General features: G+C 39.7%; 1 long non-coding RNA gene across 1 annotated transcript; it reads left to right on the forward strand.

The window, feature by feature from the left end:
* The first annotated feature begins 790 nt into the window (after positions 1–790).
* On the forward strand, positions 791–5647 carry LOC115646091. The gene is made up of 3 exons (XR_003998933.1): positions 791–967; positions 2469–2620; positions 4341–5647. It is a non-coding gene; the product is annotated as an uncharacterized LOC115646091 (long non-coding RNA).
* Positions 5648–26507: the final 20860 nt, after the last annotated feature.

Here is a 26507-nt window from a genome sequence, read left to right on the forward strand (position 1 = left end):
GAGAAGTCCAAGAAGGGAAATCGAGGCAGGGTGGTGCAGAGTGACCTCCAGCCACAAGGGGGCGCATGGGAGGTGGCTGACTCTGGTAAAAGCAGAAAAATAGTTCTCTTGAGATTTCTATGGGAATGCATGATACATAAATACCCTATATATGTAGAGAAATTTAGATGCAAATATTATCTGATTTATAGGTTCTGTAGGAACAACATACACATGACATATAAATAAAACATGCTGAAAGAACATTAAGTGGCAAGGTCAAGTACTCAAAATGTAGGAAATACCAGAATTAAGGTTGTGCCATGCAGACTTAATTTGATCCCCTCATGCACAGACATCATGCTAGTCTTGTCCTATACCCACATGAGAAGTCTGTGGCAGAGTCAGGTTTAGAACCATGCTCTACTGTATCCCCATCTTGTGTCTTAAGTACAGGAGAATAGCCTTTCTGTCTTTGGAAACCTCTGCCTCATTCTGAGTCTCCCGAGCACTGAATGAGGCTAGGACTCTGAAAAACAAAGAGAATAGTTTAATTACAAATAGTGTAATTAAAGACTATATCACTATATGTGATCTCCTAGATTAAAAAAAAACACAAAAACAGCAAAATGAGAAATTCCATCATATGGCACCAAACTCGATTCCCACATCACTGCACCAACTGAGCTAATGGGGTAACTGGTAGCAGTAGTGGACTGTTATTGTCAAAGTAAACCAGCCACCAGAGGGAAGCAACTCAGGGGAAAGTCACAATTTTACAGTCATTTTCTTTCATATCCTCTAGTCTAGGACATCTAAGAAGGGTTGATGCTGTTCAATGGCCACACAAAAAGCAAGGAACTTGAAGGATTCAAATCCAGGAGGAGCCACTCCAACACTGCTGTAGTTACTCCACGTGCAGATATTGGGCTAAAGAAGCAGGCCCCATCAGTAGTCAGTAAACAACTACTGACTGCGTCTTCTTCTGGTAAATATATTTCAAATATTGTCTGTGAAACAAATGTGTGTGTTAATTCATGTTCCAGTTCAGTAGTGATCATTTAAAAGAAGGTTCACTTGAAAAGCCAACATTTACTTGCCTTGCTCACACAGGCAGTTCCACTGTGTGAGCAAGGCAAAAAAGATTTGACCCAGAGATAACTTATACTAGCAGTTATTTTTCCTGAATGTTCATATTCTGAGCCCATTACACCCTCACATCCCACTAGACACAGTGTCTTCCTGCTCCTCCTTACCTCTGAGACTACCTGATGCACCCCATCTTGCCCACAGCAGAGGCTCTCTAAAGTGCTCCTGTTATATTCCCCCTCCTGGGACATGAGGTAACCCCCATTAAAGTCAATGGAAAGACTCCCATTGACTTCAAAAGAGCTGGATCCAGCTGCAATGAGACCTCTTGTCCACCCTGTCTGTTTGTAGAGGAAGTGCTCATCCTCCATGTGTAAAATGGATCTTTTAGATTTTTTTAACCAATTGAGAGCAAGAGATTTGCATTGACCTGAAAAGGTGGGAAACAAACAAATAATGCTATCCTTGTTCCAATGGTTGTTTCTGGGGGGTTGATTATTGTTCAGAAGCCCTTGCCCTTTCATTTCTTTAATTTGTGTTTACACGGATTACATTTTTGAGGCTTGGAAGAACACCTACACAGGAAGCGATCCTTAACATAGCACAAACATCTCCTCTGAGAGCTTAACAAAGGCTCTGCTGTATAGAGCTACAGTAACAGAAACAGTCTTGCCAGAAGAATTAATGTCCAGCACACCAAACCGTATGCATATTGAAGTATGTATTTAAATTGATACCTGTCGAAGAAATAAGCATGTTTAAAGAATAATCCTTTACTGCACACAAGTTACAATGAAATGTAATGTTAACCTAGTATTGGAACTGCTATGTTAAATGACTTTTTCTAAGTGCTACACCAGCCATTTCCTTCCAACGAAGTTCTGTTACATATCACAGACAAAGGGAGTTTTGCAAATGAATGACTGAATGATCACACCCTAAAAAATTATCAAAATTGTAAAATATTTTGTTTGTGTTCAGTGGAGTTGTATATTCAATGTGTTGTTAGTGTCCCATAAAGCCTCAAGAAAGTCTCAGTTAGACTAGGCAGTAGCAATGGTGTGTTGTAATGTATATTCTGATAGCTGTCTCCATACTGCAGTTGTTAAAATAGGAGATTTATGGTGCAACAGAAGGGAATTTGTTTGAACCATAAATCACTCAAGATATTAAGTATCAGTCTGTATCAGTTATCATTTGCAGTTATTATTGTATATAGTCATAAGAGATTGCCCCTCTATTTAGACCACTTTATGGTATTATCAACCTTGATGATATACAATGAAATGAAATGAAATACAAGTGAAATACAAGTGTTTAGTTTGTGCTATCAGAGAAATAGTGTATTACATCTAAGTTGTGATTACATCAAAGTTAATTCATATACTTTTTCTCTACAGTTTGTATCTCTGTGAGAGAATGAAGAAGCAAAGATTCTAGTAGCCGCATACATTATGGACCTGTTCCAAAGCTCACTGAAGTCAATGAGAATCTTTCAGCTTACTTGTATACAAAGGAACACATGATCTTATCATGAGGCAACAGAAACCAAGTAGGTATTTTTATCCTTAAAGTATATTCCTTTGCTATCCTTAATTAATCCTCACATATATTTCCTATTCCATTAGTAGGGTTTAAGCATATCTTAAGTGATGCAGAGACCTTGGGTGGCCTCTTTTACAGAGGAATATATTTTACCCACTGTACCTAGATATTTTGTCAAGTAACTCTTGGATAGGTGTGTCAGAAATATTTAGATAGACAACACAATCCTCTGTGATATCAGACTTAGTTGCTGAAATTATTTGTAGTAAAGAGACTGCAAATAAGGAATGAGCTGCAGGAATAGATGAACTTCTAAGGGTATGTCTACACGGCAAAGTTGTCGACAAAACTATTGTCTTTCACGAGTACTTAAAAAAGCCCGCCATGAAGACAAAAGTTTTGCCAACGCAAGTGGCCATGTGAACGCAGCTTTGTCGGCAGGAGCACTCGTGGGACTGGAAGTATTTTCTAGGCAAAAGTGCCGACAAAGAGCATTTACACACGCTGACTTTTAGCAACAAGCCTTGTTGCTAAAAGCTGCATGGTGTAGACAAGTCCTAAGTAAAAAAGAGCTTATTTTCACTCAGTAATTAAGAATGAGAGAAAACAAATACAGAAAATATTTGATACTTCAGCAGAAATGTTTTGTCAGAGAATGGTTTCCAGGATATGTCAACAGCCCTTTGAGCATACGGCATTTAAGAATATTTACTTTTCTAGTTGTTATTCAGAAGTGTTTTAACATATGTTTCATTTGACCCATCCTGATTCTTTGCCGTTTTCTGCCTGTAGGCACCTCACATTACTGCATTTCTACATCCTCCACAGTCAGTCTCTTTATGTATTAGTGTTGTCTCTTGAGCAGATTGGGCAAAAGGAACACTGAACTATGTGATTTGAACAGCTGACTAGACCGTCTAGTGTAAGGGCCCGTTCCCGTTCCCCTTGAACTCAATGGCAAAAGTCTGATAGGAGCAGGATCAGACTTTCTGTAGAAGATGTCAGGGTCTGGAGAGTGTAAAAATATTCCAAAATATTGGATCACCATTTATTTTTCCAGATTTTAAATCCAGATTTTAAAAACATTGCAGAAATATGCAGATTGGAATTCTACATATAGTTATGAGGTAATATCTCCTCCACAAAAAGATGTATTAAAATGCTGCCTCAGTGCTTGATTGTGATTGTGACTTAACATTTACAAGTGACGTAGATGAATAAGGATATCAGAAACTTTTTTTCTGGATCTGTCCTTACAAAATATAAATGTTAGGTTGAAATTCTTAAGCATGATTATAGTCTATGTAAACCTATTTTAAAGACTGAATTTTTAAAAAAATCAATTAGGGCCTGATTTTTAGATTGTTTCCTAGGAAAAATTCTATCTGAGACAAATCCTGGTTCCAATTAAGTTCATAGGAAAGCTTCTGTTGATTTAAATAGAACCAGAATTTGGGCAACTGATTTTAGAGAGAGTTTTCTGCATATAATCATAAAAGGATATTACTCCTAGTCAATAGTTATACATTCTCAAGCCATTTCCCAATGACCAGGTGTGCACATCTCTCACTCAGTCACACTGCCCAAGACCCCCTCCCGCACCCCCACCCTCAAAAAAAATCCCACCACCAGAAATGTCACTATTTTATAGGCTTGTGGGAAATATCAGTGAGGAAGTCCATGATTGACTAGGCATGGAAATTAAACTACCTTCTCTCCCCTACCAGTGGTTCCTCTAGGCCAGAATTAAAGAAAATTTGGATGGGCGTCTCTAAAGAAAATCCAGTTGTAAGTGGCACTGTTCTATTTGGGTCAGCAATGAAATAATTTCCCAGCATGGTTAAAAGAAGGTACTGAGCTGCTGTTTCAGGTGAGAGGTGATCATTATAGTTCCATAGAGCTTTCCACACTGTTAGATTTTAACCCTAGAATACTGAGTTGTTATTTTCTACCTACCTAAACTTTCCCTGAATTTTCAGTTAGCCTTTTCTAATTTTCCCTCCTAAAAATCTGTTGTGTGATGTTACAGAACAGCTATTGTAGTCTACCTTATCAGTAGATGAGTGTTCACTACATATCCATGCCTCCTCACTTAATGGGTTCTCTGTGGTAAGCCTTAGGAGGAGGAGAAGGAGACTGGCCATACTGTATTACCATTCTGTGTTGTCCTGTAGGATTTCCTAGTGGATATCCAGCAGAATTTTTGTACTGTTGGAAGATGTATTAGTTCCCGTGGGGCCCTCTCTATGGCTACTTATGAGCAGTCACCATCGAGATACAAAGTCAATAATAGCAGAACTCTTGAGGGACCAGAGAAACGGCATGGATACTCCAGTCTCTTCTGAAGGGAGGAGCAATTCCTCAGGAAATCCCAGGAGCCATGGGGTTAGGACAACTCCCACACTTAATCCCAAAAATCTTGCTTGTTTTATGATCCACTAGAATGTTGCCACTCTCCAAAGATCGCATTCTGTTAACCAGTTCCCAGAATTTGGGTTGATGCTTCTTTGAAAAGGTTTGTTTTAGGTAAAAATTGTCATATTACAAAAATTCTGAAGGTCTTTGTATACTGCTTTCCTTTGCAGGAGAATATGGGAACCAGTCACTGATGTATACATTTTATGTATGTGAGTAGAAGGGATAAAAGCACAAAGTTGAGTTGAAATTTGAAAAAGTATCAATAATCTTTCTTTTTTTTGCTTTTTGTTTTACATTTCAGTGTCCAGCATTCCAGAAGGTGAAGGTGCCCAATGCACTCATAAGAGAAAGTAATAGTCGACCTTTGATGGAATCATAATTGTTTTAGTCTCCTCAGATTTAATGTAGTGGGATCTGTTTGATTTAACTATTTTAAAGCTGATTGGACTACATGACCTTCTGAGGTCCCTTCCAGCCCTGATAGTCTAGTGTAGTCTAGTCTAGTCTAGTCTAAGTGACCCCAAAACTTTGCATTCAGAGATATTACATGGTTGTGTGACACCAGGGCCGTCCTTAGGCATAGACAGAATAGGCAGCCACGTAGGGCCTCACTCTGCCTGGGGGCACCACTCTGCAGGCAGCCCAGACAGTGTAGAAGCATGGCTGCTGGGTCCTAGAGAGAGCCAAATGCAGCACAGTCTGAGGAATGGGATTGGCTGCTGGGGTCTCTGGGAAGGGGAGGAGGTAGGGGTTGGGGAAGGAGCTCACCTGTGAGTGTGACTCTTTCCCCCGGCTGAGGTGAGGTGAGGCAGGCTCTGTGGCCCTGGAACCAGTATCCTTTGTTGTCTCCCATAATATCCATTCTTCTCCCCACTGCTCCACGGAGCACCCCCTCCTTTCTCCCTCCTCCCCAGGAACACCCCTCTCTCTCTCCTCCCTCCCCTCCCTCAGGGCTGGGTTGGGTGAGGTGCTGGAAGATAGGTGAGAGGAGGAGGCTGGCTGCCTGCCTGCTGAGGAATGAAAGTGAAAGTAACTCAGTTCCTCGGCAGGCAGCCAGGATTGGAATGTCACACAGGGCTTGGCTGGGGTTAGCCAGATGTGTGAAAAATCAAGATAGGGGATTGGGGTACAGTGATCAGATATGGGACAGTCTCAATTTTTGAGTCTTTTTCTTATATAGGCTCCTTTTACCCACTCCCCCCATCCCTGTCCTGATTTTTCACACTTTCTGTCTGGTCACTCTAGGTGAGGGTAATTGGTGCCTATATAAGACAAAGCCCCAAATATCGGGACTGGCCCTATAAAATCAGGACATCTGGATCTGGCCACCCTAGCTGGGGAGCGCCTCTCCCCCGGACTGGCAGCTGCCAGCAATCCATCTCATCCGGGGGGAGCTGCACAGGGCAGGATGAGCTGCTGTGGCTCCATGGGTGCCCCGTCCCTGAAATCAGATGCTGTGCTAACTTCACCATGGTCCATAAGGCTGGTGGTGGTGCCCATTGGCGTGTGATCGGACCTGAGGTTTTGCTGCTGCTGTTGCCACTCTGCACTCCAAGAGGTGGATTTTGGGGTCCTGCAGTTTTCCACCTATCTCCTCCTCTACTGCAGCTGTTGGACCAGCAGGCTAGGAGGTGAGCCAAGCATGAAAGCAGTACTGTGTTGCCATTTAGATTGTCATCTAACAACTTTGTTTGCCAAAAATTCTTGCTAACAATCCTGAATCCAATTTCAATATTTTTTTAAAATCAATATCTTAGCCAAAAACAGAAAATTAAGTTGTTGACAATTATTAGTGACAGGTTTGGTTTAAGCCAGGGAGTGGGCCAGTTTTCATCGGAGAAACAAAAAATGTTGACTGACTTTCCTATAGCCTGTTACTCCTGATAAGAGCCCTCCAACAACTGTAATATGCTCATCTCCTTACTAGTGTTTAAAGCAGGGGTCGGCAACCTACGGCACACGTGTCAAAGGTGGCAGGCGAGCTGATTTTTGATGGTATGCAGCAGCAGGCTGAGTGGCTCAGCCCATCACTGCTCTGGGGTTCTGGCTGCTGCCCTATTGCCAGCTGGGATACCAGCCATTGGCCCCACTCAGCACCTGCTGCTGGCCTGGGGACCCCCAAGGAACCCCAGGCTGGCAGTGGGCTGAGCAGGCCAGCTGAACCACTCAACCTGCTGTCAGCCTGGGGTTCCATTCACTCAGCTGGCAGCGGGCTGAATGGGCTGGTGGCGGGCTGAGCAGGGCCGGTGGGGGGTTGAGTGGCTCAGTCTGCTGCCAGTCTGGGGTGCCAGCAGCACTCAGCCTACTGCTACTCCGGGGTTCTGGCTGCTGGCCCCTTGCCAGTCAGGAGCTCAGCCGCCAGCCCCACTCTGTCTCCTGCCAGCCTGGGTGAGCAGAATCCCAGGCTGGTAGCGGGCTGAGAGGGGCTTGGCGGCCGGGATCCTGGCTGGCAGGAGTTGGTGGTCAGAACCCCAGACCAGCAGCGGGCTGAGCAGGGCCTGGGATCCTTGTCTAGGTTTCCAGCCACCAGCCTCGCTTAGCCTGCTGCCGGTTTGGGGTTTCATTTACTCAGCTGGCAGTGGCCTGAGCAGGACCGGTGGCCAAGACCTCAGATAATAACAATAGTTTATTTATATAATATAGACATAGAGAGAAACCTTCTACAAACATTAAAATGTATTACTGGCACGAGAAACCTTAAATTACAGTGAACTTGGCACACCACTTCTGAAAGGTTGCCGACCTCTGGAATAGAGTGACCATATGTTGTACTAAGATTCTCCTGCTTTTTTTTTCCCCTGTGAGTCAGTATAACTTTTGCCAGCCCAGAAGTTGGGCAGCCAATGTTTTACTTTTTCACAATGTTTTCTCCAACTTTCATAAAGTAAATACATAGTTAATATGAGTTTAAAAGGCCAGGGACACTTCTTTGTGAAGAATCTGTACAGCAGATCATGCTAGAGCTGTGAAAATGTCAGTTTTTGATGGAACTTTAGAGGCAGTGATTTATCATGTATTTTATCATGTGAATGTGCTGCTATTGCTAATGTCTTTCCAAACAAAAATAAGGCACAACAGGACTTCTGTAACATTTCTGTGCTATCTTAACCTAGATGAGATGATTCTGTGCTGACTTCATTTTGGTCACTTTGTGCTTTTCCTAGGAGTAAAACTAGGGTTATATTTTTCCACTGTTTGGAAACCCAGCTTATTAAACTGGATAATGCCATTGATCTATTTACAGTATAAAGTTGATATAGAGTTGTAACTAACGTTAAGACTGATGCCCATTATACATTTAAAACTAAAAAGTGGCTTTGTAAAAATGACATGGGTTTCCAACTCTACTGTGTCTCAGTCTTCGCACTAGCTCAAGTTCACAGGTTCACGGCTATCCTATATTAGCTATTTGAAATAATATTTCTGATAATAACAATAATTTAAACAGTTATTTCTTTAAAAAACACCCTTATAAGTTATGTCCTATCGAAAACAACCTTCTGGGTCACAGAAAAGAAAATGGAAAAATGAAATAGGATTAGCTGTAGAAGCACAGAAGGGTTCTATACTTAAGTTTGTACATCATGAAAACAACGAAGTTGATCAAGATCATCATGTAACTTCCCAAGAAAATTTTTGTGCAGATGAAGCTCAAGAAACGCAAGAACACACAGAACAATCATTTGGAACAGATGCAGACACAAAACAAGAAATTAAAAGTTGAAACTGTACTAGCATGGTATATAGATGACATTGGCACATGGCCGCAATCTTTAAACAACGAATACCGTGCCATTATACTTGAGAAAGGCCCTGTGAGAATAAAAGGTCTTGAATATCCTAAAGACATTAGAGGTAGGAAATTCACAAAAAATAATTACTACAAAAGACTTTCTAATGGTGAAATTGTCAACAGACGGTGGCTTGTGTACTCTAAATGCAAGGATGCTGTATTTTGTTTCCCATGCAAGATTTTCAATAGTTGAAATTTTAAGATAGCAACCATGGGTATTAAGGATTGGAAAAATCTTAGTCACATATTACCACAACATGAAAAGGCACAATACCACATTGAAAGTATGCACAAATGGTATGAGCTGAGTGTAAGGTTAAAAAATCAGACAACTCTTGAGGCCCAAAATCAAAGATTGCTGGAGTCAGAAAAGCAGCATTGGCGTCGTGTTCTTGAACGTCTATTATCTATTGTTGAATATCTATCAACAAACAATCTTGCTTTTAGAGGAAGCGTTGAGAAATTATTCCAGCCCCAAAATGGAAATTTTTTGGGCCTTGTACAACTGCTGGGAAAATTTGACACAGTGATGAGTGAACATCTCCGAAGAGTAACTGAAAATGAAATACATGACCACTATTTGGGACCAAGAATTCAAAATGAACTGATCATGCTAATGAGTAATAAAGTGAGAGACAAAATTGTTTCATTGGTTACTTTGGCAAAATATTTTGCCGTAATTCTAGATTGCACTCCGGACATAAGTCATCAAGAACAGATGTCATTAATAGTGAGATTTGTCGACATTAGTGATTCAGCACAGATTACAGTTAAGGAATTGTTTATTAGAAGTATAAGACACTACAGGTTTTGGACTTCTTCAAACTCTCCTTGATGAACTAAAACAAATGGGATTGTCCATAATGAACATTCGAGGACAAGGCTATGATAATGGCGCCAATATGAAAGGATGCATTTCTGGCGTGCAAGCTAGATTGCTGAGAGAAAATCCACGAGCCTTTTTTGTTCCATGTGCATGCCACAGCCTTAATTTGATATTGTGTGATATGGCCAAGTCTTCTGTAGAAGCTACATCTTTTTTTGGTTTGCTGCAACGCATTTTCGTGCTCTTTTCAGCTTCCACTCAACGATGGCAAATATTCAAAGCACATGTCAATGGTATTACCGTTAAGCCTCTATCTGAGACACGCTGGGAAAGCAGAGTAGAAAGTGTAAAAACGTTGAGATATCAATCTGAGGAAGTTTATGAAGCATTGGTTGCTATTTCGGAAGAAGCCAGAGATCCAAAAGCTAAAAGTGAAGCACAGTCATTGGCCTCTGAAATATCCAGCTTCAAGTTTCTAACATCTGTCGTAATCTGGTGTGACATTCTTGTTAAAATCTCAAGTGTAAGCAAAATAATGCAGAGTCCAATGATGCAGCTTGATTCAACACTTATCTTACTAAACAACACGCAAGACTTTTTAGTGAAATACAGAGAACATGGATTCAAAGAAGCACAGGTTACAGCAAGAGAACTTGCACAGGCACTCGGTGTAGAACCAAAATTTCCATGTGCGAATGTGACACGAGTTTCAAGGAAAAAACGACAAATGGAATATGAAGGAGCAGATGAGCCCATAGATGATCCAGAAAAGAAATTTGAGGTTGAATTTTTTAATGTTGTGATGGATAAAGCAGTATCTGCTGTTGATGAAAGGTTTAATACCTTGCAAGTACACCATAAACAGTTTGGATTTTTGTATGACATAACTAAATTCAACGAAATAGGAAAACAAGAGCAACTAATGACAAAGTGCAAGAACCTAGAGAGCCTTCTGAAGCACAGTGATAGTTTTGATTTAAATGGACTTGAACCGTACGAAGAATTGAGTGCACTGTCATCAATGTGCCACATGCAAAATTGGTGATGGACATTGTACAGTTTATTCATACCCGCAAACTTGTTGACATATATCCTAATGTGTACATTGCCACTCGTATTCTACTGCCAATTCCTGTAACAGTAGCATCAGGAGAACGGAGTTTCTCAAAACTAAAGCTCATTAAAAACTATCTCCGCTCTACAATGAGTCAGGAACGCTTAACTGGTCTTGCTATTCTTGCAATCGAACAAGATACGACTTTGTCTTTGTCATACGATGACATTATTACTGATTTTGCAGCCAAAAAAGCCAGAAAGATTGCTTTTAATTAAAAACAAATCTTTGTTTCAATACCTCTTCTTATAAATTTCCAATAAAATTTTGATAAATTAAAAAATATATATTATTTTCATCATTCTGTCATATCAGAATTTTTTCTATAGTGCTGCTTCTTTAGTGCTAGTCCATCAGCATTACAGTGTGCTTAATTAAGTTAAACTGGTTTTAATAACGTGAATGTGGCAATACTTTTTTCCAATACTGTAAGCTAATGTTTGTGTTGCTATGAGGAGATCAGGCACAGGGGCACCAGTTTAATAATCTCGTCTAGGGCACCATAAATCCTAAGGCCGGCCCTGTGTGACACTCCATGCAGGACCTGGAATTCATGAGCTGAGGAACAGATTATCATGCTCTATTAATATAGTATTTCAGTTGGAAAAGAGAGAATCTTGATCCTATATTTTCCATTTTTCACAAGTTTTCAAGAATAAGTGAGAGAAAACAAAGAAAATATAATTTTATTATATATAATGGTGTAATAAATATATGTTAGTTAGGATATGAGACATATGTATATTGCATTAACTAGTATATTTATAGTATATACAACAGGAGACAATTGATGGTGCCCACTATATTTAAAATTGCCTACTAATTTCAATCAATCATACTCTTTCCTGTTTTCTCAATCTCTTTATAATACCTTTCTAAATTATTATTCTTTGGGGCCTAATCTCTGTCCAAAAGTTATTTTTTTTAAAGTTTAAGCAAATTTCCTTTATCTACTTTTGAGTTTAGCGAAGGTGTCAATTTTTTCCTATATAAAATAAACCTTCCAAACTATAACCAGACTTTTTTAGAATGGGGTAGAGGAAAAATGTCTCAAGTTTGAAGACTGAAATTTAACACAAACATAACCCTCAGTGAGGGCCAGTGCCTTTCATCCAGACTGGACAATCATTTACACCATGTGTCATGTACACCAGACATCAGTTGGTTGAATAGGTTATAAGTGATGGCAAAATATGTCCCTTTGGTTTGAAAAATAATGACTTTGGTTTCACAGATATATGATTGAAAATTGTGTATTGAGCATACTCAGTTGGCAATCTTAAGGCTATACAGACAGTCTTGTAAAATGTTCAGCTTCTTAGTTCTGTGCTTCTTGGCTCAAAGAAGCAGCACTTGTATAATCTACAAGATGAATAGGCTTGGAGGAAGGAATTTACAGGCTCCACAAAATGATTAGTTCTAGATCTCTTCTCCCTCCTCCTTCCTTCCACACACCTTTTCAAATTCATTTTCCTTAAAGAAATCTAAGAAAATTAGCATTAATGCATCATTAAGGTTGCAAGATCAAGCGCTTTAAAGTCAGGAAACTCCCATAGTTCAAGTTGCAATGGCAAGATTTATATGATCCGTGTCTCCCTCAAAATGTCTGACATATATTGTAACTACAGATAGGCTAAGCTACAGCATTTAGATCTGGATTCTGATCATCTCAAGATTCAGAAGTTTTTAGATTTCCCCCCGCAACATGTATAAAACTAGGGTCCAAATCACTCACTCACTCACTCATGCCTGTCACCCCAATCGGGGTATGGGCCGCCAACCACAGATCTCCGGAGTCCTCTATCCAGGGCCATTCGCTCTAGCTGGTTCCAGGTATAGATCCTCCTGGTTGCAAGAAGGGTAATCGGCTTAGTGGCTTCCTCACGGCTTTTACCACCCAGCGTCCTGCATCTTCGAGTTGAAGACCGTTCTTTTTCCAGGGTAAAAGTCTCTGTTGTCTCTATTGTTGGCGTTTCTGTAGCAGGTTGATTTTTTACGAGGTGGAGTTGCTAGCCCCATGCCCAAACCGCCTCCTTGATCCTGACTTGGGACAGGCAGATGGCCCCAAAGGACCTCTCTGGTGGAGTTTCCAAATGCAACACTCAAATCCAAATCTGGGTTCAGATTCTGAACATCCCCTTGTTCAGGGATGTTCAGAGATCGAGGTTTGGTTCAGGCCTATTTCTAGTTCTAACTATTGTGTAAGAGCCAGAAGCCCATGTGCAGCCTCTGTGATGGGATATACAAACCCAGCACTGGACAACAAAGGGTTAAGACTTGGAGAGGCTGGAAGAGGAGCTTAGAAGGAAAGCAGAGCAGCTCACTTGTTGGCAGACCAGGGAAGAGAATGGACCTTTAGCTCCTGTGGAGAGGGACTGACTGAAGACAGGAGCTTCCCAGACAACTGTTGGTTTAAGATCGCTCACTAAAGGAAGGGAAGGCCAGATCTTGATGCACCCTGAGAGGGAGTCATTCCCTTCTGCGTTTTACTAAGTCAGTCTATTTGAGTTAATTCCCCTTGCTTATTGGTCATGGACTGCCCCAGAATGGGAGAGAATTTAAAGTGATCTTGCTGGAGGGCAAAATCACAGGAAGCAGCAGGCTTCTACAGAGGCAGAGCAGCCATTGGCAGGAGACACCCAGTGAAGAGAGAGCTGCTATGCCATGCCTGGCCATAAAGAGGGGCCACCACTAAGTTGACCCCTTCACAAGCTCTCCTTGGCTTCAGTGGGAGCTGAATGTACAAAACTGAGTGTCTGATCAGCCCCTTGAGTTCACTACTGAGTAATAAGTTTAGGATTTAGCTGCTGGAGTCCAAGCATTTTCAGATATGTCCCCCAAGCCATTTGAATAATTAGGGTTTATCTGAATTAATTAATTTTCTGCTAATGCTAGTCACGCTTAGTAACATGACCAACTGTAGATTAAGAAATTAGTAGGCAATTCTGTACAGTATTTGAAACCCAAAGTGAGGCTTGTTTTGGAAACAAAAGTGTCTAACAATAATGCAAAGATATGGCAAAATTATAGGTTTAAAATATGACATGTTTGGTCAAACTAACCAAATGTATACAGAGCCATCAAAATGGAACTTCCCAAATGAAAAGTCAATATTACCAACTCAGGTACACTGACCCTGTGCCACACAGATTTCCATGAATATTTTTATTTGAAAGGGCAGAATTTGGCCCCCCCAAATGCTCAGATGTGTCCAACTTGTGTACCAGAGATAGCTGGCCAGTATGCTTTTTTATATGCACGTATATTTTGTGGGTTTTGCTGAGTGAGGACTTATTTTATTTCAGTGGAGAAAGCACTCAGTCCCAAAATATTTTAAACAAAAATATTGGAAACAATTCTATTCAATCAATTTGTATACTTTTGGATTTGCTAAATATATTATATCACAACAATGGACTTTATATATACATTGCTAGTTCAGACTGATATTTTAGGTCAACCTTTCAATTTAAAATGAATGTAACTGATTGTATAGGCCACACCCAAAGGTTAGCAGGGAAGGATTTAGTCATCTCAATTTGGCTGCTAGAGGGAGGACAGTTTCCAGCTTTAAGTGCAGGGATTTGCAGGATAGCAAAAGAGGACCAGCTTTGAAGAATTCTGTTCTATATAGATTCCGTGTGGTTGACCTCAATTTTCTCCCTCATCTTCATTTCATAAACAAATGGGGGTCATGGTGAATAAGTGCCCAGCATGGGTGTGATTAAAAATATTATTCTGTTTATCTAGGGGAATAGAAATAAGCATTACCCTATGACCTTCCTGTAAACTAGGACTGAACCCAAACTCATGTTATATCTGAAAGGAAGATCCTTTGGGGTAGGGAAAGCAGCAGCAGGAATTATAAAGCAGCTCAGTGCCTGAAGCCAGCAAGAGGTATACTTTCTTCTAAAACAAATGATACACGATGGTTATTTATATTAAGGAAAGAAAATCAGGTAGAAGCACATATTGGAGGTTAACATGCTGAACTGCTATGCTTTTTAAAATCAAACCTAGAGTACAAAATACCTTTTCCACTAATTGTGGAGAATCAAATTTAGACAAAATTGTCTCAAAAAATCTCTAGACACTTCCTCCTATCAAGCTTCCTGCAAGCCTAAAGCCCACAATTTTTAGATTAAAATAGCTTTCCTTTTTTCTTTTGTTAATATACATTCTTATGTAAAGAGCTTTTCAGTATAAATTCATACTTTCAAACTCCATGCACACAGCATTTTGACATATGTTAACATTAATTTCCATAGTTTCAAATGTTCAGTTCTTCTCTCTAACCCTTTTTCTATATCTTTAATAGTAATGAAACTGCATTTTAGGGGACATCATGCAATTCCAAAATATTTTCCCCCAGAATAACTGAGTTACCAGTGAGAAAGAGCAGAAGAGGCAGGAGCAGATGCACCTGTCTCTTCCTCAACTCTGTCTATACCTTCTTCACACAATGCACAGTCAACCTGTGGGAACTTGTTGCCAGGGGATGTTGTGAAGGCCAAAAATATAATTGGGTTAAAAAAATAATTAGATATGTTTTTGGAGGACAGGTCCACTAATGACTATTAGTCAAGATGGTCATAGATACAACCTCATGCTCTGAGTGTCCCTAAACCTCCAACTTCTAGAAGCTGGGACTGAATCACAAGGGACGGATAACTCTGTTCTGTTCCTTCCCTCAGAAGCATCTGGCCCTCACCACCATCAAAAGATGGGATACTGTGCTAGATGGACCATAGATCTGACCCAGTATGGCTGCTCTTATGAATGTAATTAAGTTTTTTAATCTGCTGTTGCTAAGTCTGCTTTATTTCATTAGTACTTTATCCCCACACTTCTCCCTTTTATCAGTTAGAAAAGAGGAAAGGAAAGGAAAAAAGTACTTAGGTCAGGTGATGCAAAAGCAGTGGGTCCTATGTGAGAAAAAGAAAATGTCAGCCATTTATATACAGCTAAGGAAGCAGTTGCTAGTAAAAGATCACTTAATCAAAGTAATATATTTAATTTGTATATTATTTAAATAATAAATGTACCACCTGAGCAATTTTTGGAAAGTAATACTGACACAGGGGCTGATCCTGCTTTGTGGGAACTCAGTGAAAGTTTTACCAAGGACCTCACTGGGAGCAAAATCAGGCCCAAAATCATTAAACCACTTAATTGCTTCCAAAAGTCCATAGCAAAGCCCAGTAAGCACAAAAGAGAACATGTATTTTAAAAAAACTGCCATCCATAAATAATATTCCGATGGTGCAAGAGGGAGCTGGCATTTTATTTTCATTCCCCTCCTACCAGAAATGACATAATCAGGGGCCATGTAATGTCACACAGCCCACTGAATTTGGGAGACAAGGAGAAATGGTATTATATGCTGCCCACATGCCATCCTGGAAGGGCTGTTGGCTGGGGCTTGTGGTGGTAACAGTGGGGTGAGCAGGCCCTTGTGATTTTGAATACAAGTGTGGTATCTATACTGAGTGTGAAAAGCCACTTGAGTGAGGTTGGCTGAGTTAAGGTTCCATTTTTAAAAGCTAGTTAGATGTTGCTAAATTATTAAATTAAATATGATAATGAGAAGTAGTATTCAGTGAACGATTTAACTGAGCAATACAGCAAGGTGGACGTTGTATGTTAAGCTGTCTAAGAAATTCCAGTTTTGTCTTATACCTGACAGACACAGGCCATATTTTAAGGCATATGCATGAGGTGGCAGAGACGAAGGTGTATAATAAACCTTTTGTAATTTCTTGACTTTTCAGAACTTAATTTCTGTCCCTTAGCAGGTGTTAAATAGTTTTTTTTTGTGTGTGTAGTATTAATGGAGGCCAGAATCTTCAAATTTGGATGCATAAAGATAGGCATCTGATCTAAACAGAACTGGCATGATTGTCAATGGTGCTGAGCACAGCCCTTCTTAACCTCAGTGAGAGTTGCTGGTGCTCGCCACCTGTGAACATCAGACCTTATTCAGGTGCTTTACTTCAGGCACCCAAATGTGAATATTTGGGGCATATTTCCCAATGTGCAACATATTTAAAGTTTTCTCCCCATAAGGATAGAAGGTCACCACGGATAGAGGACATCCATACAAGAATGGGAAGTGGGACTGAAACTGAAGACAGGTTTCAGAGTGGTAGCCATGTTAATCTGTATCAGCAAAAAGAATAAGGAATACTTGTGGCACCTAAGAGACTAACAAATTTATTTGAGCATAAGGTTTTAGCCCACAAAAGCTTATGCTCAAAGACATTTGTTAATCTCTAAGGTGCCACAAGTACTCCTTGTTCTTTTTGAAATTGAAGAGACTCTTATTTACATGGTCATGCTGAAGATTCTTTAGGACAAGATGGTAAGTCACAAAATATCTTCTCCTGAAAAGAGGTGGCTAGGGACATAAATGGAAAACAAAGGACAGGACAGTGGTTTGCCATTAGATATAAGAAAGATTTGCAAAACATTTTAAGGGATCAGACATGGAGAAACATTATGAAAAACACAGCTTAAGTATGTTTTAGAGACAGAAGATCTTGTTACCCTACTAATTTGTCATTCTCTGTAAATATTGTTGACGTGGAACAAGGAAAGTTGTGGGCAATACACTGAACATAGATTTGCAACAAGCTTTTAAAGTATGTTCACAAGGATTCATGTGTAGTATGACAAGTTAACATACTGCAACTGGGCACACTTCTGTTAGATATGGATTAGGCTCCTTTACCACTGAAGTTAGTAGAAATTAAGGGGGTGGATTAATGAAAGGATGTGTCTCAAATTAGCCATAGAGGGAGCCTTACAATAAGGAGGGAAGTTACTAGTAAATAGGGTGACCAGACAGCAAGTGTGAAAAATCAGGACCGGGGTTGGGGGTAATAGGAGCCCATATAAGAAAAAGACCCAAAAATTGGGACTGTCCCTATAAAATCTGGACATCTGGTTACTGTACTAGTAAAGGGATCAGAGTTAGACCACATTTAATTCTTTAGGTAAACAACATGAATGGCATTACTCAAACCAAGCTATTCAAGTTTACAATTAACAGAAATGGTGAACAACAGTGCTGTTAGATACAAGAAAACTTGTATGATCTGAGCAAACACTGGCTGACATAGACAAATGTGGGAGAATGTAACAAATGTAACTAAAAGGAAATATACTGAATAGTAAAGCGCAGGACTGTATTAGTAATGATTCAGTCCTGCAAGATGTTGAGCATCTATTGGAAGGTGATGAGTGTCCTTAGTCCCTCTGCACAGGCGCCATATATCACTCAAGGTCTGAGTCTGGGAGGGGCAAGGCACTGTAGGTGAGAGCTTATGGTGGTGGGCATTTTTAGGAACGTTAAGCACCTTGCAGGATTGAGTCCCTAATATGTTCTTCATTATAAAGCAAATAATGCAGTGCTCTTTATGGAACCTTGAATCAGTCAACACACACCTTAGAAGACATGTATTTTTGCCATGCAGCTGATATATGGCAGCTGATTGTACTTGTGATCACAGGTGGATCATTGTTAAAAATTTACTATGTTCAAGCAAAATGCAATTTCAAAGCCTTGTAAATCAGCCAAATCTGAACCAATTTTCCCTGGAACATCCAAAGACACTCTTCAGTCAAAGACTAGCTTCCTGTCAAATTTATCTTTTCAATTCCCAGCCCTTGTGTGTGGAGAAATTGAGAAAACTGCACTATTTTATTTTAAATGAAGAGAATGCAATTTTCACTCTCCTTCTGCTCAAAGATTGCTGAATTGTTTTGCTCAAACTTTTAAATTAAAAAAAAATCACCTTTGACCAGAAAGAGAGCCTGAAATTTCAGCCCAATAAGTGACAATTCTGGAAAGTTCTATGCCTGAAAACAGAGACAACCTTAACTATAGCTCTAGTGCTCTGGCTATAATGAATCATTAGCTAGATCTTGCAGCCCCTGACATACAGACATTAAATTAATTACAATGTTAATTAAAATATATTTTATTGTTCTTTGGGAAGCACAGACTAGAAAATACAAGAATATAGTTCTCATAGAGTTAAGGTCCAGAGCCACAAAGGTAAATCAGTGCCTAAATCTGAGATCTAGGTGCTGTAATCTTGTGTTTAGGTGCCTATGGTTTAGTTTTGTCTCCACTGTGATCCACAAAACTCCCGCCAAACCCTGTAAATGCCTAAACTCACTCAGCACCTAAGCTTTCAGTGTAAAAATTCCATAGGCACTTGGATTTCTGCCTCTGGGCATGGGCACTGTTGACTCACTCTAGGCATCCAGGAACCTGTCTTCCGCATTTCACTGCTGCCTAAGTCACATCTAGGGCCTGATCCTATTCAAATCCTTGCTCCACCTTATGCTGGGAGGAATTGTACCTGTGTCTCCCTCATCTCCACTGAGTGCTCTAACCAGTGAGCTAAAAGTTACAAGGCAGCACCTTCTCCTCTTCTAGCCAGTTAGGTGCAAGGCAGGTACCTAACTCATTCCCACAAGAAGAGCCTAAGCCACCTGACTCCAGGTGACTGGTTCTTGTTTGTTTATCCCTAAACAGAGATAGGTGCCTCCCTACAGCACAGATTTAGGCATCTTTCTCCCAGAGGGTGCAGGTCTTAATACACATCCCTCTTGTCAGCATCTCCCATTGGCTAGCTTAGGGGCTCCCCACCTAGTGAACTGGGTTTGTGGATCACACTTTAAGGCACCTATTTCTCCTCATTCATTGCATAGGAGCCTAGTCACCTAACTAAGGCTTTGTAGTTCCTGTGGTTCTGTAGATGCCTAGAATTTAGGTGCTGTGATATCATCATTGCAATGCCTAAATCCTTATGTGGATACCACCCAAGTAATTATAAGGAACAACTGAAAAAATATGCCAAATTCACTTTGGAATAGAGATGATATTGTGGTGAACTCACTCCCACCCCCACATACAAGTATATTTGATAAAACTGATCCCTGCAAACTTTTCATATACAGACTCCTATAAGAATGTGATGAAAACTGGGGGATCCAAAATGGAAGTTAATGAAAGTTGTGGGAGAATTTGGTTCTCTAAGTACAGGCAAAATTAATTTACACAGAAGATAATAAAAATCATGGAATATTTCACCAGATTTAGTTCTAAAGAGAGAGATGAAAGGAGGTGGAGAAGAAAATAGAAGTGAAATGAGACTACATTTTTAAACAGTGGAGGCCAAAAACTTTGTGTTCTATTGTGCAGCCGTTGTGCATAATTACCACAATAATAAGTACAAATTTGGAAATTGTGAGTGCAAATGGGAAACTTTGTAACTAATTACCTCTCAGACAACACAACTGCTGGATTAGTGCATACAGTTGCAACAAATGAACAGGCAATTGTAGCAGTGCAAGTGCATATACAATTTTCTCTGAAGACCTGCACTTTTGAAAATGTAGGCTTCTTAGTCCATTTCATTTTCTCAAGATTTTTTGCGCTGGGGCAAACTTGGTTGCTGTTTTTCAGATGCCAAAGGTTGACTGGATTTTGCAGCAAGCCCATTATAAACATCAGATAGGTTTTCCTCCAAAACCTCATTGTATTGTGAAGTTATAAATGATCTGAAAACAAAGCAAACATATTTAAAATGTGCAGTTTCTGTTAAGAATCTATTGCTCATTATACGACCTGACTTTCAGACAGATACCAGATTATTATTTAAACACAAGTCATACCTCTATTGAAAATAAAAAAATGGGGAAAAGATATTGAGAGTCTAGATTACTGGTGAAAAAATGCAAAAGTAAATATAGACTGAAAATCCTGGAGGTTTTTACTTCAAAACAGTAAAACATAAAACAGTGTTGAAGATAATGATGATGAAGATATGGCAGGTTTTTGTTGCTGTTGTTTTTTGTGGCCAGCAATTAAACAAAGATGGATCAGTTTTACATCCATTAGCAAGAGCTCTTGTATCTCCTAAACTGGCTACAGGTTCTAGCACTCATGTGCTGTGTGTATAAAGCTATTCTAAACTCCAGGCTGAGAGAATAGTATGGTTTCACTAGTATGTTTCTCAGAAAAATGTGTGTCCATATTGATCAGAAAACTGTGCTATAATTATGCCAGCAGCAACTTTTTTTAGATAAGAACATAAGAATGGCCATACTGGATCAGATCAAAGGTCCATCTAGCCCAGCATCCTGTCCTCCAACAGTGGCCAATGCCAGGTGCCCCAGAGGCAATGAACAGAACAAGTAATCATCAAGTGATCCACTAATTCCCACCTTCTGGCAAACAGAGGCTAGGGACAATTTTGCTCTTGACTATAGTTTCAACCAGTTTGCCTAGTACTGAAGTTAGGTTTACCAGCCTGTAATTGCCGGGGTCACATCTGGAGCCCATTTTGAAATTGGCATCACATTAGCTATCCTCCAGTCATTTGATACAGAAGCTCATTTAAATGACAGGTTACAGACTACAGTTAGTAGTCCTTCAATTTCATATTTGAGTTCCTTCAGAACTCTTGGGTGAATACCATCTGGTCCTGGTGACTTATTACTGTTTAATTTATCAGTTTGTTCCAAAACCTCCTCTAATGACACCTCAATGTGTGATAATTCCTCAGATTTGTCACTTAAAAAGAATGGCTAAGGTTTGGGGATCTCTCTCACATCCTCAACCGTGAAGACTGATGCAAAGAATTCATTCAGCTTCTTTGCAATGGCCTTATCATTCTTGAGTGTTCCTTTAGCATCTCAATTGTCCAGTGGCCCCGCTGGTTGTTTAACAAGCTTCCTGCTTCTCATGTACTTAACATTTTTTTTGCTATTACTTTCTGAGTCTTTGTCTAGCTGTTCTTCAGATTCTTTTTTGGCCTTCCTAACTATATTTTGACACTTCATTTGCCAGAGTTTATGTTCCTTTCTATTTTCCTCACTAGGATTTTCCTCACTTTTTAAAGGATGCCTTTTTGCTTCTCACTGCTTCTTTTAACTGTGCTGTTTAGCCACAGTGGCTCTTTTTTGGTTCTCTTACTATGTTTTTTAATTTGGGGTATATATATAATTTGAGGCTCTATTATGGTGTCTTTAAAAAGTTTCCATGCAGCTTGCAGGGATTTTATTTTTGGTGCCTTACCTTTTAATTTCTGTTTCACTAATCTCATTTTTGTGGAGTTCCCTTTTCTAAAATTAAATGCTACAGTGTTGTGCTGCTGTGGTGTTTTCCCCCCTCAGGGATGTTAAATTTAGTTATATTATGGTCACTATTACCAAGCGGTCCAGATATATTCACCTCTTGGACCTGATCTTGTGATCCACTTAGGACTAAATCAAGAATTTCCTCTCCTCTTGTGGGTTCAAGGACTAGCTGCTCCAAGAAGCAGTCATTTAAGGTGTCAAGAAACTTTATTTCTGCATCCTATCCTGGTGTGATATGTACCCAGTCAATATGGGGATAGTTGAAATCCCCCATTACTATTGTGTTTTTTATTTTAATAGCCTCTCTAATCTCCCTGAGCATTTCACAGTCACTATCACCATCCTGGTCAGGTGGTTGGTAATATATCCCTACTGCTATATTCTTATTCGAGCATAGAATTACTATCCATAGAAATTCTATAGTACAGTTTGGTTCATTTAAGATTTTTAATTCATTTGATTCTATACTTTTTTTCACATATAGTGCCACTCCTCCACCAGCACAACCTATTCTGTCCTTCCGATATTTTTTGTACCCTGGTATTACTGTGTCCTATTGATTATCCTCATTCTACCAAGTTTCTGTGATGCCTATTATATGAATATCCTCATTTAATATGAGGCACTCTAGTTCACCCATCCATAGGTGCTGACTTCTAATGGTGCCAGGGGGTGCTTAACCCCCCTCTGTCCCTGGCCCCACCCCAACTCCACCCCTGCCCTGCCCCCTCCCACCCCCATTCCAACCTCTTCCCCGAAGTCCCTGCCCCAACTCCGTCCCCTCCCTGACCCTATTCAACTCCTTCCCCAAATCCCCGCCATAGTCCCACCTCCTGGAGCTTGCTACAGCTGTTTGGTGGTGGCAAGTGCTGGGAGGAGGCAGAGGTGAGGTGGGAGGGAGGGGAGCTTGGCTGCTGGTGGGTGCAGAGGACCCACTAATTGTTCTCCATGGGTGTTCCAGCCCCGGAGCACCCACTGAGTCGGTACTTATGCACCCACCTTATTATTTAGACTTCTAGCATTGGTATATAAGAACTTTAAAAGCTTGTCACTTTTTAGCTCTCTCCCATTGCATGATGTAACTGAATGAGACTTTTTAAAATTTGACTATTTCTTATCAGATCCTACCTGTGTTTTATCATCTTCCATCCTCTCCTCCTTATTAGGACATAGACAATCTCCATTAATAGATCCTCCCCCAATGGATGTCTCTATCCAAACCATATGCTCCTCCACACCTGTCGACTTTCCCCCAGTCCTTAGTTTAAAAACCACTCTACAACCTTTTTAATTTTAAGTGCCAGCAATCTGGTTCCATTTTGGTTTAGGTGGAGCCCATCCTTCCTGTATAGGCTCCCTATAACAAGGTTGTTGCTATCATGGTTTGAGACATAGACTAGACTGGGCCAGACTGTAGACATGTACACCTCTCCCCTCAATCTCAAAAGGAAGGCACAGCAAATATGGAGCTCTCGAAGGACTGTATCTTTGAGAATTAGTTTTTCCCCTTCCATGTGCTTTTACCTGGGAGTATCCAGCCCTACATACATAACAGCATGTGACATGTCAGGCAAGGAAAGTTAAATATATCAATTTTATGTAATACGTCCTAAATTGTAATTTGCACTCTGCTACAGATTCTCTGCCTGACCTTGTTAAAGTCATTTAACTGCTCTGTGTCTCATTTTCCTCATCTGTAAGAAAAACCAAGATACTATTACTTACTCTTTTACATCAGATGGGCTTTGTGAGGATTGATTAAAGTATATACATCACTATGACAATGTTAAGGGCTATGTTTAATTAATAATGTTGTTTATTATCTATGTCATAATTTATATGATGGTGGGGGGTGGCAAGATGGTTACTGTAAATTAATCCATAACTCAGTAGAGGTACAATGGCAGCTAAGCCACTATTATAGAGTTAATTGATGTACTTATATGACAAACATTAGAAATGCATATTGTTTTAAACTCTTCACAAAGTGATTATGTTGTATTGTTATAATCTGTAGTTGCTTCAGTGAATATGACTTTTTTGTGTAAGTATCTTAGTTTATAACAAGTTTCAAAATAGATTTAAAGCATGCTTTAATGGAGTAGTTCAGTAGTGTAAAACAACAGTACCTCGGTCTCCATATATTTTCCGCTATGTTCAGTCTCTTCCCTGACGTGTTGGACTTCAGACATGTTTTATTAACATTCTACAGTTGTACCCTTCTGACTAACCAGCCATTAGCTGGCTCACTGATCCTTAACTGCAGATCACTCTCTCTTATATAGGCTGCATTTCCCTTAGGTTCCAAAATAATTAGTCTCACGGCTATGGATGTGATTTCCGTGTAAAGGAATGTAAAAGCAGCACCTCAATCACTGCTGGTGAGTATCCTTATTCATGTTATGTGCCTTTTATGGTTAGTATTTATAGAATACCATATTCTAATTCTACTTAACAATTAGACTAACACCAGAGAGGGTTACATTTGCCTTCCAGCACAATTTTCAGCACAGTGAGCAAGGAGTTACACGTACAGAGCTCCCATAGCAACATGTTATTGTTAACTGAAGTTGTGAGCATAACTCCATGTACTAAAAATTCACTATGGACCAACTTAGCTGTCAAATTGGACACCAGTGAAGAATCTGAGGGCAGAATACTCTTGTAACCACATAGGGGTATTCTATGGTAATGGAATAGCCCCTAACACTGCAATATTACTATTATAAGTTGTAGTGTTTTGGACCATTACTAAAGAATAATGTGCTCCTTTTTTTGTAAGGAGTGAACCTGAAGTCTTCATTATTACAGAACATTAGAGTATCACTTCTCAAATAGTAATGCATTGAAAGCCCATAAATCTTCAGTTCTTTGATATCAACATTATATTTTTAATCCACTACAACATCGCCCATTAAATGTATTGCTACCAGGAAAAAAAGCAGTACCTTTATTTCAGAATACAGGTGGAGAGGGGGAAATGTAATCAGATACTGATATCACCTTTCAGTTAGCATCTACATGTATTCATCTGAAATGTCAATATTAAAGGGAAACAAAGTGAGATCAGTTAAAAAAAATCCTGACATTGATGAAATAGCAAAATCAACACATAACCCACCTTCTTCTGGAATCAAAAGAAAAAACTGAAAGAGGGTAAAAATACCTGACAGCTGAAGAGTTTCATTTAATATAGTCACTTTAACAAAGACTCAAGTAGGTTCAGTGGTCCTAATTAAATTAATTAGGTGCCAAAAATGTTTAGCTATTATGATCTTTTACATTTTATCCAGTGGCTTTCATCGTACTGGACACATCAAAGTAGTCATCTACCAACAGTAAGGGACTATCTAATTATTATACAATAAAAAGGATTAACTGTCCCAGTAGAGGCTGCTTATTGTTTCTCTTATTCACTGGTCTACCAGTGTCCACAATTTCTGAAGAGAAATCAGGCAACATATTTTAACACAAGTAAATAGGCATTGTGTATGAATGAGGCACTAAAGAAGCATTAAGGAGATAGGCCCAGATCCTCAAAGGTAGTAGGCCCCTAACTACCGTTGGGAATTAGGCACCTAAATAGCTTTGAGGATCTGTGCCATGTATGTAAAAAAAGAAAACTGCAACATGCTGATCCTGCAACATGCTGAGTTCCTCCTGAGAAGTGCCGAGTGTCTTCAGCTCTCACTGAGTTCAGTAGAGAAGGGAGTGTTTTGTTTAGGAAAGCTACCCAGTGCTCACTGTCCCCTCTTACTGTCTTCAGGGGCACACACCATCCTAAAAGGAGAAGAGAGGAGGCACAATCCTTCCTAGAGAGCCCCATAGAGTGGTGCAGCTCTGCCCCAGTGCAAGACAGATTGTAAATTACATAATCTGATCTAGTAGTATGCCTAACATTTAGGGCCTAATTTGATGGAACTAACTTGCTTTTTCACATGTAATTTTTCATGCACAGTTAATTGTAGGTGCAAATTATAGCATTGAGATGTCTGCTTTACTTGCAGATGCAGCCACCTGTTTAGGTGTCTAAATACTAGCATTTAGACACCTTCAAAATGGTAGGCTGACTGAGCCCCTTTAAAAATCAGACTTTCCATTGCAGTACATATTACTTTGCTCAGGATATGTGAACCTGTGAAAATCTTGATTAGATAGATAAATACAAAGAAATATTAATTAGGAAATAATAAATTAGAAATTATTATCTCATTTTGGAGGATAAAAGCAATCTCCTCTTTGTCTTTCTCTTTCTGTCTGTGCATGTGTATGTGCCAGGTCTGACATGCTAACTTGTTACAAATGTGACTCAGACATATAGCAAGAGTCTTTTTATCTCTCTGGGTGGGGAACATTGGGACAATTTGCATATTTACTTTCTTTTATTAAACTGCATCTTCGTTGTCAACTCATTTAAAAATGCCAATTTAGAATATTGGCTTTGATCTGGTTTCCTGGTAATTAAATTGCTTGCCTTTAAACTTCCATCATTTAAAATAATTCTTATTAAGACAATTTTCCCAAACTTCAAATGTTGGTTTTCAATTCTCTATGAAAGGAATGAATAATGGTTCTGGATATATTTACTT

This window comes from Gopherus evgoodei, chromosome 1 (genome assembly GCF_007399415.2).
Source record: "Gopherus evgoodei ecotype Sinaloan lineage chromosome 1, rGopEvg1_v1.p, whole genome shotgun sequence".
Taxonomy (NCBI): domain Eukaryota; kingdom Metazoa; phylum Chordata; order Testudines; family Testudinidae; genus Gopherus; species Gopherus evgoodei.